The following is a 17,347-nucleotide window of genomic DNA, read 5'->3' on the forward strand; positions in this document are numbered from 1 at the left end:
ACACCAGAAACAAGAACACCGGACAAAACAGCAACAGAAGAATCGGACCCAACCTCTGCATTGCCTTGGTTTTAAATGTCAGGTCTTAAGTTCAGTGCAGAGGCAAAGATAAAAGAGGTTGGGCAAGTGGCAGCACCAATGACACTTCAGAGGATGTTCCAGGGGTATCTGGATGACCTAAAAGTGGTGTATGTGGATCAAAATCCAATAGTGTATTTGTATGGGAATATGCGCCAATGGCTACAGCTCAGCAGACTGGCAATATTGTACCTGGCTTGCCCTGTAACCAGTGTGTCTGCTGAGCGTGTTTTCAGTGCAGCTGGCGCAGTTGTTACTGTGAGAAGGACCAGTCTGTCACCTAAAAATGTGGAGAGATTAGCCATGATCAAAATTAACCAACATTTCATGCCACCTGATTACGCCACTTCTGATACATCGCAGGAGGAGGAAGAGGATTATTGGTCAGAATCAAGTGTGTTAGCTGACCAACTTCTGGGTGAACCACTTGAGTTTGAGGACAAACTCTACTTCTCAGACTGAATATGCCAGTGCCACCATACAACTTTCTCTTTGAAGCTATTTCTTTGCAAAAGAAAAAAAAAAAAAAAGACAGCAGTGGGCCATTTTTTGTTTTTGGATTTCATTTTATGCTGCCCTACCATGTTTTAGTCACATGTGTGGCTGGATTAGAGTTGGACCAGTGTGCAGTGAAGAAGTCTCCACAACAATACCTCCAAGACATTGGAGAAAATGCTTGCCCCCCCTCTCATGCCAATCTTGTTTTTGCATCACTTAGCAAAGCTGCCCCAGAAGATCATTTATTTATAAGAGTGACAATACGAAATTCCAATGTGTTGACTGTGTTAAAGACACAATTGTATACCTGATCTACCCGTATTGGAAGAGGTAAGTACAACTATTGCAACAATGAGTGAGTGATGATTGAGGATTTACGTGGTGGCAAACAGTGAGGGAGGGTGGTCAATTAATAGTAAACGTGATTTTGGTGAATTGCAATGTTTGGTGCCTGATAGGTGAACCATATTTCCTGAAGGTGATTGGCCTTTACAAAGTTACTAAGTGAAAATGTATCAGTATGGTCTACTCCTTTTTATTGGGTTCTTCCCAGACCAGTCACCTTAGTTAATAAACACAAATCTATACAACATATGGCAATTCTGTTTCCAAACTTGTTCCTAAACCACAGTGCACTACACGTCTATCTTGCTCATTTCGGGACTGGGACATAGTTACTCAGAATCAGGAGGAGGATGGAAGTGCTTGATTACCTCATCAACAACTGCTAGAAGAAGGGAATTATTGGCTTCAAATGGAAACCATGACTCTGAGGCCTAGTACTCAGCTATGTGTAATGGAGAGAGGTGCATTGATTTGGGAATTTCTGATGAGTATGTTTGTTTCACTGGTGGCAAAAGTGAAACTCTGAGCCCTCTTATTTTTGCTCTGTCTTCTTGGTACACCCCTCATGAAGCTTAACTTCCTTCTGCCCTTCTCCTTGACTCTCCAATACAGTTCCTGCCTTCTCCTCTCCTGCACAAATGAAAGATTAGCTCAACACTCCTGCTTACCTACCGGACCGGTGTTGAGACAGACACCCAAGAGTGGCAGTTATTCCAAGGAGAATGTAGATGCACCGCTCAATTTGGCAATACAGTATTATTTGTTTTTTAACCATGTCAGAACCAGGGCAGTGCACGCTCTATTGGCGACTAGAATGCAAAAACCCAGCACTCTCAAAACAACGTCATTTATGCATTGTGCTGATATGTTGTTGTTTAACCTTTTGCATTGCAGAGTTTAACCCTGCAGACTTATTTTTAATGTGTTTACAAATACTGTTCATTTGCAATGTATTGCTGCAGGCTTTCAGAGTGTGTTAGGGTGTGGACCCTTTCCAGGGCCTTCCAGAGACTTTCCCTGCAGCATGCCTGGGTGTGGTTGTGGACTGGGCCAAGACTATAAAAGGGAGCCAGCCCAGCTCCAAGTGCTCACTATTCAGAGGTCCCGGTGCAGAGCAGCAGCTACTTCCTGATCTCCTGTCCCGGTGGCCTATTTGATCTTCCTGGCCTCTGCAATTCATTCTTCATTGGTGATCCTTGTTCTGGGCGGTAGGACGGTGGTTGGGCTAGCCTCCCAACGCCGTTATCGGGAACTTTCATATTCTTGGCCTAATTCTTTAATGATTAACAGATTACTTTGTGCGCTACCATTTCTTGACATTTGTATGGTGGCTTACGAATCGGCAAGACGCGCAATTTGTTTCATGCTGGTTTGATCTTGTTATTCATTGCACGCTACCATTTCTTGACATTTGCATGGTGGCTTGCGAATCGGCAAAACACTCAATTCGTTTCATGTTGATTTGATCTTGTTATTCTTTGCGCGCTACCATTTCTTGACATTTGCATGGTGGCTTAAGAATCGGCAAGACACGCGATTCGTTTCATGGTGCTTTAACCTTGTTGTTCATTGCGCGCTATCATTTCTTGACATTTACATGTTGACTTACAAATCGGCAAGACGCGCAATTCGTTTCATGATGATTTAACTTTGTTGTTCATTGCGCGCTACCTTTTCTTGACATTTACATGGTGGCTTAAGAAGCGGCAAAAGACGCGCGATTCGTTTCATGGAGCTTTAATCTTGTTATTCATTACGCGCTGTTATTTCTTGGCATTTACATCGTGGTTTACGAATCAGCAAGACGCGCGATTCGTTTAATGGTGATTTAACCTTGATATTCATTGCGTGCTACCATTTCTTGACATTTTACATGGTGGCACTCGAATCGGCAAGACACACGATTCTATCTTCGAGCTTAATTAATGTTGTTCATTGTATGCCACTATTCTAAGACATTTATTAGGTAATATTCGAGTTGACAAGTTGTGTGATTTGTTTCCTGAATCCATATTGTGTTATTCATGGTGCACAATCCTTTTATGGTGTTTACTATATATATATGAAAATCTGCAATGTGCGCAATTCGTGTTGGAACATTTCAAGAGAACACAGAAGGCCAGAGTTTCTAGATGCAATATTGCATGGTCCTAGTATGCATTTTTAAATAAGGATTAATATGACTGGTTGAGAACTTATTCAGAATGTTTTCCTGATTCTCATGTAAAGGAAAGTACTTGAATTTGAAAGTTTCATTTAATCCATCTTGATACAGGTATCAGTCCATCTTGAAACGTAGTCATTTTAAGCCTAATTCTTAGGTTGTTCATGTTTTCAGAATGACTAGGCTTAGAGTCATAGGGGGTCATTCCAACCCTGGCGGTCGGTGATAAAGCGGCGGGCAACCCGCCAACAGGCAGGCGGTCCAAAAAATGGAATTCTGACCCTGGCGGGAACCGCCAACACGGCCCGCCACCTTAACACTCCGACCGCCACGGCGGGACACACAAACAGCGCGGCGGTCACCGCCAACAGGCAGGCGGCAGACAATGTACCGCCCACACTATCATAACTCACCAATCCGCCACCTTTTCCGGGGCGGGAGTCCCGCCGATAAAAACACGGCGGAAACAGACTACGAACGGGAAAACGCTCACCTCTACACACTCCACGAGGACGGAGAACAGCATGGAACCCGAATTAAACATCCTACCAGCTATTGTCTACCTGCTCATCTACCACGAGTACGAACGCCGGCGCAGACGACAACGGTGAGTACTGCACCTATGACACAGGGGAGGGGGGAGGAGGAAAGCTTACGGGCACACACATATGCGACCTCCCCCCCCCCAACTATCTACACACCAATGCAGAGCACCAAGTCACAGTGACACCACCCAAACCCCCCAGAATAATGCAAAGACATAATTAAAGTGAGAAACAAAATTTATGTATAAAAGAGGTTCTTTGAAGTCATGGTAAAATAGCAATATGAATTCTAAAAAATCAAGTAAGAACATTGCGAAACCGATAAACATAGGCAATAAGTCCTGCACAGTCACTTAAATTTCCACTGTCCGTGGGCCAAAGTGTATCAACACATGGGCAAAGCCCACACAGGAGACCTGAGTCCGTTGGAGAGAACACTGCTGGGGCATCAGATGACAAAACTACAGGCACCTCAGGGGGAAGGGAAGGGGGCGCACCTCAGCCACATGAGTCCACGACGCCAGATCCACGAAGGGTCCACCATGCCCACTGTGCCATCCTGGGGAGTGCAAAGCCACAGTCTCACAAGTCTCTACAGTGGGTGGTCTGCCCACTGTGCCATCCTGGGGAGTGCAGAGACACAGGCCATCAGGTGGATTACAGACTCCACAGGTAATGGAGGAGGCAGGGTGCCCCGAGTGCAGCGTGAACACTAGCTCGACACAGAACCGGCACTGTCAATGGGCCAGCGGTGCTTGACAGGAAGGGCCCAGCGGAGCGGTGCTTGAGACGGCGGGGCCCAGCGGAGCGGTGCTTGACAGGAAGGGCCCAGCGGAGCGATGCTTGAGACGGCGGGGCCCGGCGGGGCCCAGCGGAGCGGTGCTTGACAGGAAGGGCCCAGTGGAGCGGTGCTTGAGACGGCGGGGCCCAGCGGAGCGGTGCTTGACAGGAAGGGCCCAGCAGAGCGGTGCTTGAGACGGCGGGGCCCAGTGGAGCGGTGGTTGACAGGAAGGGCCCAGCGGAGCGGTGCTTGACAGGAAGGGCCCAGCGGAGCGGTGCTTGACAGGAAGGGCCCAGCGGAGCGGTGCTTGAGACGGCGGGGCCCAGCGGAGCGGTGCTTGACAGGAAGGGCCCAGCGGAGCGGTGCTTGAGACGGCGGGGCCCAGCGGAGCGGTGCTTGACAGGAAGGGCCCAGTGGAGCGGTGCTTGAGACGGCGGGGCCCAGCGGAGCGGTGCTTGACAGGAAGGGCCCAGCGGAGCGGTGCTTGAGACGGCGGGGCCCAGCGGAGCCGTGCTTGAGACGGCGGGGCCCAGCGGAGCGGTGCTTGACAGGAAGGGCCCAGCGGAGCCGTGCTTGAGGCGGCGGGGCCCAGCGGAGCGGTGCTTGACAGGAAGGGCCCAGCGGAGCGGTGCTTGAGACGGCGGGGCCGAGCGGAGCGGTGCTTGAGACGGCGGGGCCCAGCGGAGCGGTGCTTGAGACGGCGGGGCCCAGCGGAGCGGTGCTTGAGACGGCGGGGCCCAGCGGAGCGGTGCTTGAGACGGCGGGGCCCAGCGGAGCAGTGCTTGAGACGGCGGGGCCCAGCGGAGCGGTGCTTGACAGGAAGGGCCCAGCAGAGCGGTGCTTGACAGGAAGGGCCCAGCGGAGCGGTGCTTGACAGGAAGGGCCCAGCGGAGCGGTGCTTGAGATGGCGGGGCCCAGCGGAGCGGTGCTTGACAGGAAGGGCCCAGCGGAGCGGTGCTTGAGACGGCGGGGCCCAGCGGAGCCGTGCTTGAGACGGCGGGGCCCAGCGGAGCCGTGCTTGAGACGGCGGGGCCCAGAGGAGCGGTGCTTGACAGGAAGGGCCCAGCGGAGCGGTGCTTGAGACGGCGGGGCCCAGCGGAGCGGTGCTTGAGACGGCGGGGCCCAGCGGAGCGGTGCTTGAGACGGTGGGGCCCAGCGGAGCAGTGCTTGAGAGGGCGGGGCCCAGCGGAGCGGTGCTTGAGACGAAGGGGCCCAGCGGAGCCGTGCTTGAGACGGCGGGGCCCAGAGGAGCGGTGCTTGACAGGAAGGGCCCAGCGGAGCGGTGCTTGAGACGGTGGGGCCCAGAGGAGCGGTGCTTGACAGGAAGGGCCCAGCGGAGCGGTGCTTGAGAAGGCGGGGCCCAGCGGAGCGGTGCTTGAGACGGCGGGGCCCAGCGGAGCGGTGCTTGAGACGGTGGGGCCCAGCGGAGCAGTGCTTGAGACGGCGGGGCCCAGCGGAGCGGTGCTTGAGACGGTGGGGCCCAGCGGAGCGGTGCTTGAGACGGCGGGGCCCAGCGGAGCGGTGCTTGACAGGAAGGGCCCAGCGGAGCGGTGCTTGAGACGGCGGGGCCCAGCGGAGCGGTGCCTTTCTGCACGGCGGGGCCCTCTTCAGCAGTGCCTTTCTGCACGGCGGGGCCCTCTTCAGCGGTGCCTTTCTGCACGGCGGGGCCCTCTTCAGCGGTGCCTTTCTGCACGGCGGGCCCTCTTCAGCGGTGCCTTTCTGCACGGCGGGCCCTCTTCAGCGGTGCCTGTCTGCACGGCGGGGCCCTCTTCAGCGGTGCCTGTCTGCACGGCGGGGCCCTCTTCAGCGGTGCCTGTCTGCACGGCGGGGCCCTCTTCAGCGGTGCCTGTCTGCACGGCGGGCCCTCTTCAGCGGTGCCTGTCTGCACGGCGGGGCCCTCTTCAGCGGTGCCTTTCTGCACGGCAGGGCCCTCTTCAGCGGTGCCTGTCTGCACGGCGGGGCCCTCTTCAGCGGTGCCTTTCTGCACGGCGGGGCCCTCTTCAGCGGTGCCTTTCTGCACGGCGGGGCCCTCTTCAGCAGTGCTTGTCCAGTCATTCAAGGGAGCCAGACCTGGCCAGGACTCCCTGCTTAGTCGCCCTCCGACCGTGCAGTTGCTGGACCCTTCTGTGACGGAGTCCTGGGCCCGTGGGCGTCCTCCCTCACACCTGGGATGGGGCTTGTGGGGCCCTCCTGGTCTGCGTCCCTGCTGGCTGACTTCTCCGCCCTGCTGCCCTTGCCCTCCTTCGATGAGGCTCTCTGGCCCTTGCCTCCCCTGGATGTTGTGGCAGGTGATGGCCCAGGACTTTGCTCCTTGGGGGCAGCCGTGTCAGTCTTCTCGCGGCGGCCCTTGATCTTACGGGTCCTCTTTCCAGGGGGGGGGCTGGCTGTCCCCTTGCTGCTGGCCGATGTATCAGTGCTGGGAAAGGGTGGACTCCAAAACCCGTGCACAATGGTGACACTTGAAGCAGGGCTGGTGGTGGCTGAGGTGCTCTTGGGACTCTTAGCAGATGGAGGGGGTGGGTCAGGTGGGTCAAAGAGGTTAAGTTTGGAGAGGTAAATTTTTTTAGGACCAATGTAAAGGGTAGGTGTAGTGGGTATGGGAGTGGAGGAAGAGGATGTGGTTGTAGGAGAGTCAGGTGTGCTGTCTTTGGGTGCAGGTGCTTGTGACGTAGGCTGTCGTGAGGTGGTTGGCTGTTGGGTGGGTGGCTGCCTGCGTTTGTGTGTCTTGGAAGAGGGGGTGACAGACACAGTGGGAGAGAACACAGGGGACGTGTAAATGGCAGTGGGGGTGGTGACTGCACGTGTGCGGACTGTACTGGAGGGTGTGCTGGTGATGGAAGTACTGGCTGATGGTGGTGTGCATGCAGGTGTGAGTGGAGACGTCACAGGGAGGGAGGAGGGAGACGAGGAGGGGGACACAGAGGTGGTAGTGACTGTTGCCATGTCTGCATCTGGGTGTTGCTTGGGTGAATGCTTGTGTGATCTGTGGTGCTTATGTCTGGATGAGCGGCCCTTGGGTGTTGAGGTGTGTGTAGGCTGGTCTGATGGTGGGGATGGGATAGGCTGAGGAACAGGAGACAGAGACAGGGTGGAGGCAGTTAGAAGAGGGAGGCTGGAAACAGGGACAATGGCTGACGTCAGTGCTGAGGCCAGAGCATTGAACGATCGTTGATGGGCAGCCTGACCTGAATGAATGCCCTCCAGGTATGCATTGCTCCGATGCACCTCCCTCTCTACCCCCTGGATGGCATTCAAAAGGGTAGACTGCCCAACAATGATGGTCTGTAGGAGGTCAATGACCTCCTCACTGAGGGCAGCAGGGGTAACAGGGGCAGGGCCTGAGGTGCCTGGGGCGAAGGAGATGCCCGCCTTCTTGGGCGAGCGGGCACGGAGCGAAGGCTGAGAGGCTGCTGGGAGGGCGGAGCTGGTGCGCTGGGTGGCGGCTGTACCTGTAGAGGCGGGGGGCCCGGATGTTGCCGCCACCGCTAGGGAGCTCCCTTCCGAGGACGTGTCGGTGTCGCTGGTGTCACCACGGGTCCCCGTTGTGGTGCTCCCCTCGCCCTCCGTATCACTGGTGACCTTGATGTCTGTACCATGGCCCACCGGGGCCTTGTGAGTTGCAGCTCCCTCGTGCTCCGATGCCAATTCTCCTCCGCCTGATGATGCTAATGCACACATGCACAAGAAGATAAAGAAAAAGGGTGGGGGGAGAAATAAAAACATGTTGAGTGCATGCATTGTCAACACCGTTAGCGGAGAGGACAGACACAGGAGCCTCATGCACTACGCCGCGCAATCGGGGTACACTACTCAGTACTTGTGACGAGGCCTACAGCTCTATGGACAACAAATGCGCACATGGGTGATGCTGGACCATCGATTGCTGTACTTACAGAGGTGGGGGGCGGGGGCACAGGGCCATGCCTAAAGGAGGGGACTACACTACAGAAAGCGCCCTGGCCTAATGTCACCCACAGCCCTCCTCCCCCACCCAGACACCTCCACTGCGTGTAAAGATAGCAGAATGTGCTGGTACTCACCCCCTTGTGTCTGCTGTGATGTCCTCACGCGCCCATCCAAATCGGGGTAGGCCACCGCCAGGATCCGGGACATCAGGGGGGTCAAGGTACGACTGGCACCCCTCCTACATTGGGAGGCCATCCCCAGCAGTGACTCCGCGGTCTTCCTGGTCCCGCGGCGGATGTCCTCCCACCTCTTTCGGCAGTGGGTGCCCCGTCTGTTGTGGAACCCCAGGGCCCGGACTTCCTTGGCGATGGCACGCCAAATGTCGACTTTCTGATGGGCGCTGACCTACTTGACATGTACAGGGTGGGAAAGGAATTTTCATCATTTTTCTGCATGTTAGATGTGATTTCCCCCCCCTCCCCAACCCTGCCATGTGGCACATGCTCTCATCTGTTGTGCCTTGCACTCCTCATTCGCTCCCCACCATCTCACATCCACCATACACAACCCAGGCATAGCCCATTCAACGTGCACCCAGTGTACTTACCTGTTGGTCTGGAGGACTGTAGAGTAGCGCATACTGGGGCAGGACCCCATCCACAAGTTTCTCCAACTCTTCTGAAGTGAAGGCAGGGGCCCTTTCCCCAGTCGCAGCAGCCATTGTCTCTTCCAGACCGAGGTCACAGCAGCACTTGCAGTATAGGTCCTCTCCTGTGGATGGTCAGGTCTCGAGTGGTTAAGCAGATATAAAATGGCGGTCACGCCCGCGGCGGTGCGTACCGCCGCGGTGCGTACCGCGACCGCCGGCGCACATCGTCATTGGCTCCTGAGACCCATAGGGTTCAAGGTTAACCAATGCGCCTTCGCACCGCGGTCTTCGACCGCCTACCGCCACGGTGTGCCACGCCAGCGCGTTGACCTCATATCCCACTGTCACACTTCTCAGGTCAGGCAGCCGCCATTACAAGGGCCCACATGGCTTAATTGCTACTGTGTCACACAGGCCTAGGCCTTGCATTGCCACTCATACAAGCCTTTCAATGCATAGCGATTCGTGTACTGTGCAAGCTGGGTGAACGTACCTGTGGGTTGCTTTACTCTGTGCTCCATGTTGTCCTTCCTAGGCACCGTCCGCTGGGACTTGCGAGGAGAAGGATGAATCCTCCCGTGTACCGACCGCTGGTGGACCTGTCGACAATGGAAGAACGACATATTATACTTCGATACCGACTTGACCGAGCCACTATACATGAACTGTGTGCCCAGCTGGAGCCTGACCTGATGTCCCCCATCCGCCAACCCACAGGGATTCCCCCTCTGGTGCAGGTTCTGTCAGTACTCCATTTTTTGGCAAGTGGGTCTTTTCAGACAACAGTGGCCATGTCATCAAGGATGTCTCAGCCTATGTTTTCTAAGGTTTTGTCCAGAGTGTTGTCTGCCCTGATGAAATACATGAGGAGATACATTGTTTTCCCTGAGGGGGTGATTTGGCCACTGTGAAGGGTGATTTCTATGCCCTTGGACATATCCCCAACATCATTGGTGCCATTGATGGGACCCATGTCGCTTTTGTACCCCCAAAAGACGATGAGCAGGTGTACAGAAATCGAAAAAGTTACCATTCGATGAATGTCCAGGTGGTCTGTTTGGCTGACCAGTACATCTCCCATCTAAATGCCAAGTTCCCTGGATCAGTGCATGACGCGTATGTCATGCGAAATAGCAGCATCCCTTATGTGATGGAACAGCTACAGCGACACCGTGTGTGGCTAATAGGTGACTCTGGTTACCCCAACCTGCCTTGGCTATTGACCCCAGTGAGGAATCCCCGGACCAGTGCAGAGGAACGCTACAATGAGGCCCATGGGCGCACTAGGAGGATTATTGAAAGAACCTTCGGCCTCCTGAAGGCCAGGTTTAGGTGCCTGCACATGACAGGTGGATCCCTAATGTACTCACCAAAGAAGGTGTGTCATATCATCGTGGCCTGCTGTATGCTTCACAATCTTGCATTGCGACGCCAGGTGCCTTTCCTGCAGGAGGATGGTCCAGATGGTGGTGTTGTAGCAGCTGTGGAGCCTGTGGAGAGTGAAGAGGAGGAAGACGACGGGGACGACACGGACAACAGGGACACAGTTATACAACAGTATTTTCAGTAGCACACAGGTAAGAATCACCCACGCCTTTTTACATTTACTTCTGCCCTCCTGCATCTCTACTTTCTGTGTTTGCCCCCAGTTCCTTTTAACTGATTTTTGACTTTCCCTTCCCTTTTCAGAGCTGTATGACCCACAGCGTGACTGCTGCTTTGTTTGCCCATGGACTAATGCTTATAGACATTGGTATGTTGTCATCACAATGTGACTGGACATTATTGCACCGTTATGTGTAATACATTTGTAAAGAATACAAGCAGACTCCTGATTTTTGAAGTGCAATAGGTGATTTATTTTAAGTGCTGCATATGGGTCCATGATAGTAAAAAGGTGATGGGTGGGGGTGGAGTAATGTCCATGGCAGAGTCCAGTTCTCAGTCGCACAGGTGCATTGTCCATATGCCTGTGGAAGGATGGAGCAGGGGCAGTTCAAGGTTAGACAGGGTGACAATGTGGGACAGTGGGATGACATCAGGGGGGATCTTATGCTGGCGGGGGTCTTGGCATCCTACTCTGTCTTCTTGTGTGATCTCAGGTTCCGCTTGCGGGGTGGTTGATCTTCAGCAGGAGGTGGGGTTCTGGTGGCCTGTCGTTGTGTGGGGGCCTCCTGTCCACTAGCGCCGGCAGAGGTGGTAGGCTGTTCGTGGTCCGGCCTAGTGACAGGGGCCCTTTGGGGTGCCACATGGTCCCGCAATGTGGTGACTATCTGGTTGAGGGCCAGCACGATGGTCCCCATTACGGAACCTATGTTCCTGAGTTCGTCTCTGAACCCCATGTACCGTTCCTCCTGCTGTGCCTGGATCTCCTGGAACCTGGCCAGTACCGTCGCCATCGTCTCCTTGGAGTGGTGGTATGCTCCCATGATGGTGGTGAGGGCCTCTTGGAGAGTGGGTTCCCTGGGCCGGTCCACCCCCTCTCACACTGCAGCCCTCCCAGTTCCCCTGTTTCCCCGGGCCTCTGTCCCCTGGACGGTGTGCCCACTACCACTGCCCCCAGGTCCCTGTTGTTGTTGGGGTGGTGGGTCAGCCTGGGTGCCCTGTAGTGGCGGACACACCGCTGATTGACGCGTCCTGGAGACAGAGGCATGGGCCCGCTGGGTGGGAGCTGTGCTGGTATTCCCAGAGGGGTTGGGTCTGCTGTGGCCTGTGTCTGTGTGTGGGGAACCGACTGTCCAGAGGTCCCCGATGGTCCGGGCTGGTCATCAGGTTCTAGGTCGACAGAGCTGCTGTCATCACTGGGGGCCTGTTCTGGGGGCGGGATGGACAAATCTGGACCCTCCTGGCCGGTGTGTTGGCGTTCGGGCCCTGCAGGGGTAAAAGAGTATGGTTATTGCTTCTGTGTGTGCCATGGCGTGCGATTTGGGGGTGCCCTTGTCCCCCAGTGCTGGCATTCCCTTGTGGGAGGAGTTGTGAGGGTGGTTGGTGGGGGGGATGGGTATGTGCAGTGGTCAAGCTTAGGTGATGGGTGTCCATGGTTTGTGTTGGCATTCAGGGATTGGTGTTGTGTTGGGTGGGTTGTGCTGGTGAGACATTGGCAGGGAGGATGTGTGCTGGGGGGTTGGGGGTGAGGGTGGGGGTGTGGGTTGGCATGCTGGTGGTTGGGGGGGTAAGGTAGTTGAGATTAGACTTACCAGAGTCCATTCCTCCGCCTACTCCAGCGAGCCCGTCAGGATGCAGGATGTTCAAGACCTCTTGCTCCCATGCTGTGAATTCGGGTGGAGTGGGTGGGGGTCCGCCGCCAGTCTTCTGCACAGCGATGTTGTGTCTTGACACCATCGACCGCACCTTCCCCCGTAGGTCGTTCCAGTGCTTTCGGATGTCTTCCCGGTTTCTGGGATGCTGTCCCACAGCGTTGACCCTGTCGACGATCCTTTGCCATAGCTCCGCCTTCCTGGCTATTGTGGTGTGCTGCACCTGTGTGCCGAATAGCTGGGGCTCTACCCTAATTATTTCCTCCACCATGACCCTGAGTTCTTGGTCTGAGAACCTGGGGTGTCTTTGGGGTGCCATGGGGTGGTGTGGGGTGGTGTTTGTGGTGATGAGTGTGGTGTGTGTGGTGGTGTGTGGTGTTTTGTGCGTGGATGTAGTGTGGGTGATGATGTTGTGTTCCTGTGTGTGTTGGGGTTTTCGATAGCTGTGCTCTCTCTCTCTCTCTCTCGCCTTCTCTCCGAATTTCTAGTAGTGGGGGTTTGTGGGTGATGTGGGTGTGTGTTTTATAGTTGCTTAGATGTGTGGGAGTGGTGTTTGTATGTGTATCAGGTGTGTGTATTTCAAATTGTCCAATGTGGCTGTGTTTTGGAGCTGGGTGTGTATTTTGACCGCGGCAGTGTGTACCGCCAATGGAATACCGCGGTTGAAAGACCGCCGCGTGGATTCGTGGGTCGTAATGGCATGGGCGTGTTTGTGTTGGCGTGACGGTGGAGGTTTGGTCATCTCCAGTTTATCGCTGACCGCTGATGAGGCGGCCTTCCGTGGATGTCGGGTTTTTGGCGGCTTGGCAGTTGTGGGTCAGAATGACCGTGGCGGTTTACCGCGGCCGCGGCGGTAGAATGGCGGTCTTCTGACCGGCGGAAAGAGCCTTTTACCGCCGAGGTCAGAATGACCCCCATAGTCTAGTATTGATTTCATGAGATGTAATTTTCATACTGTGTGTTTTAACCTTTTTCTTACTACAGGTCTCCTTCCCAGCTGTTCCCTTCCTAATCCCCTCTTCCCCTCTTGAACTCTCTTAGCCTCTGTGATTTATCTATCAGAGTCTTGGAGCTGTTCAGCGGTGGACGTGTTGGGAACGTGCGCAGACCCCGAGGATCTGGTGACACTGACAAACGATCACAATAATTTAGAACTGGGTTAGTTCATTTCACTCTGCCTTTTCAAACCTAGATAACAGAACATTTGGATTTCTAATACCTTCGGAATACTGTTGTTGTGTTTGTCTTTGTCACACTTTTCCCCAAATCCCCTTTCCCATCCAATCATCAAACCCCTAACCCCCTTCCCCTGGGTTGTATGATTTATTGAGGTGTGATTTAAGTTAATTTACACCAAATACATCCCACACCTGGAGGGGCAGTTGCTGTTAAATGCACCAACTCAAGGGTGGGATATTCTATTACCTGAGCAATAGCCCACACCAGTCTCACTTACTCAATCCCGCATAAGAACAAACTTCATCTCTCATATTCCACACATAATCATTCAGGCATTTGTTGTGCATCAATAAATCACTTAACCTTGTTGACTACAGAGTGCAGGCTTTCAGTTAATTTTTCATCACATGAGGATTTCATAGCTTTGGTTTTGAAATTCTCACCATTGCTCTAAATAATTTAATATTGCTAGTTTTTGATATGAGGTATTCTTTGATGTGTCGTGGTGGTAGTAGTCTGTCCTCAGTCTTTCTAGAGTTATAATATAGGTACATGTATATCATCATCAACACAAGCTTTATTCAGTCAGTTAACCACCAAAGCATCACAATACATTCTAAAAATTATGTAAGACCTATACATTCCTTAATTAAGACAAATAAATAATAAATACTTTTAAAAATCCCAAACTACTCATGTTAAAACCCACCCAATCAATCTTCATGCCACCTTAGTTACAAAGAAATTGCGTATATGCCATGCTGCCACTAAAAACTTGCTAACGGCAGAAATTAGCACATTAGATCTCTGGCTTTTTAAAACCCTTAATGCTATTCTACATTTATACATCCTCATTTCTCGACAGATTTTACAAATCTATTTTGACCGTGGGGACGAATAGGCAGGGCAAAAAAAAACATAAAATGTTCAACTGTTTCAGAGGCACCACCACATACTTGGCATATGTCGGGAGTGGCAATTAACCCCCAACTACTTCGTCAGAGACTTCAGAGGCAAGGACCCAAAACGAAATCTAGCATATCAACCTTTGCCCAGTAAATCAGGTATCATGTCTAAATAAGGTTCATACTGCAGATATCACTTTAAATCAATAAAAAGGTTAGTTTATCGGCCATGAAATGTACGACAAATATAATCATTCCTTACAGAAGACCAATATACAGATTTCAAGACATTTTTGTGGGATTTCTCTAATTTATGGTGATTCTCCCAGTAATCTCCCAAACCCAGGGTACAGAACCAATTGGACACATGTCTAACCCAAGGAATAGTAGCGGCATTCGGTCTCTTTAATAAATCGAGAAGTGAAGTCTTGTATATATCCAGTTCGGGGACAGTCCAAATCCTTACCCAATATAATAATAGTCTTAGAGCAATTAAATCGGCTACTCGATTTAAGCCCAAGTAAAAAAACATTGGGATCAGTGGTTTACTATGAGAGCACGCAATCAAAACCCTTGCAAACTTGTTCTCACCCACAATGAATCTATTGCTGTTGGAGGATCCCCATTTCCCCACACCATAGACAGCAGCTCCCTGCGCCTTGGCCTCATAGATCTTAATAGCTGGGGATACAGCTTTTGTAGTCGTACTCTTATAAAAGCGCAGGATAGATGCTGCTCTGTGTTGTAGAAGTCCCACACTTTTGCTAATCTGGTCCTCTCAGTGTAGTTTACTTGTTAACCTCACTCCCAGATAGTCTATTGAGCTAACCTTGCTCAAAGGGGTACCATCCAATGTGATAGTGCATTTCTAACAAGGTCAAGAATTGTACATGTATATGAATAACCTACTAACTCTCAGTTTTTCTTTCAGTCTAGTTTCTTGTGATCCTTTCGATTAATCCTACAGTTGGAGATAGGATTAACTAGGTGGAAGAGGGACCCACTGTGATGCCTTCCCTGTTAGTGCACTACCAGTACTATAAATAAGACACCTTGGGAAACCCTTCAGTCAGGTGTTGAAACTTGGAAGATTGACAGAAGAAGCAGTCACCAGCCATCACTTCATCTTTTCAGTTAAGAGAACTATGGAGTGAAGTGAACTACTTTACTTGGAATGTAACTAACTTGCAGTTGAGATAAGTGCTTGCTTGTTTCTGTTTTGTAGGCAAATATAGGGGATGGCAGCATACCTTCCTAACTGACAAGCACTTAGAGAAGTATAGATTGAAGAGACAGGCTGCGCGAAAAGGCATCAGTGCAACATTAAAAGTAGAACAAAAAAACACATAGGACATAAAATGCACTGTAAAAATGTCCCCTTTACTAACATATAAAAATATAAATAATAAACTGTAAAAGACACTCTCCCCACCCTCAATCGACCCACCCCATCCCACATCTTTACCTAACCCCAACCAAAGTTCAAAATAAAAAATCAAGTCCAATGTCCAAAAAAACCCTTGGCAAACTCCCACACTCTCCACCTACAGCTCCCTCCCACCAAAAAAAGTTTAAAAAGGGATAAAAGAGGACATTTTCATTGTCTCAAGTTGTTAGATGCAGCCTTTAAAGCATGTCAGCCGAAGGCTCACTTGCACCAGCTCAGGCAGCATGCAGCGGTGGTATCGCATGTCTGAAAGGGGGGCGGCATGGGGACAGGCAGCTCCAGACTGGCGACAGCACTAGTGTTGCTTGGAGGTGCAGCCGGTTGGATGGTGGAACTGGGCTCAGGCCTAGGAGTAGGAGCATGTCCCAGGCCCTCCTCGTCCACCAGCCGCTAGAAATGTTGCCTGGTGGCCTGCAACCTCTGCAGCTTGAGACAGGTTGCAATCTCCTGCTGGATTGGTGGTGGAGGTGGACCAGCAGGAGCAGATACATCAAGAAAGAAAAAAACATAAAAGACAATTTATAAAGATCGTTCTGTGCAAACATTTTCTTAATTTCATAGTGGTACAGTTTAAGTACATTGCAGCTGGTCCCATAGGCCCATTGGAATTTTTGATTTTATGATTACGAAAGTCAATCACTGGGAAGAACATGATTACAACACATGCCTCAGGAAACCATTGACTGACTGAAAGGAGGCAGTATAATACTTAAAAAACTGTGTTTTTTCTGGTAAAGGATTTTCTAAAAAATGACACACTTTGGGCATCATTATGACATTGGCAGTAAGTACCGCCTACCACTGTAGCGATGGCCGCCAAAAGACCGTCACCGCGGCTAACACAAGAAGGGTGGAAATCCGGCTGTGGCCATGCTGGTAGATTGCATTAAGGTGGCACTGCTACCACCAGCAGCGCCACGCCAGTAGACCGCCACCAGCCGTATTATGAAAAATAATACAGCCTGGCGGTGTTCTGCTGGTGGGTGCTGCTGGGGGTAGCAGCACCCCATCCCGACCCCTGCTGGAAGACTCCCTGGAGGTAAGTCGGGTTTACGACCGGGGAAGGGGGTTGCGGGTGTTGTGTGTGTGTTTGGGGGTGTGTGCGTGAGTGTGTGAGTGTGTGAGTGTGTGTGTGTGAATGAGAATGTCTGTGTAGTGTTGTTTGCGTACGTGTATGCATGTGTGAGAATGCGTGTGAGTAAGGATATGTGAATGCGTGTCAGTGTGAATGTGGTGCAGATGTGTGCATGAATGAATAGGTGCATGCATGTATGAATGTGTGTATTCTTGTGTGAGTGGGTATGTGTTTGTATGGTGTGTGTCTGCGTGTGTGCAGGGGGTGGAGGATTGGAAGGGGGGAGAGTGGATGGAGGGGGTAAGTGGAGGGCATCTGGGAAGTGTTTGGGGGGAGGGGGCCTCCTATCAGTGACAGGGAAGGAATTCCCTGTCACCTATAGGGCCTACAGCCATGGTTTTCGCGGCGTTACGAATGCCATAAAAACCATGATGGTAGTCAAGGTCAAAATGCCTGAGGCGGTACAATAGCTGCCATCAGGCTGGAGATTTTTATCTCCAGCCCGCCGGCTGCTACTG

The sequence above is a fragment of the Pleurodeles waltl genome, chromosome 11 (genome assembly GCF_031143425.1).
Source record: "Pleurodeles waltl isolate 20211129_DDA chromosome 11, aPleWal1.hap1.20221129, whole genome shotgun sequence".
NCBI classification, from domain to species: domain Eukaryota; kingdom Metazoa; phylum Chordata; class Amphibia; order Caudata; family Salamandridae; genus Pleurodeles; species Pleurodeles waltl.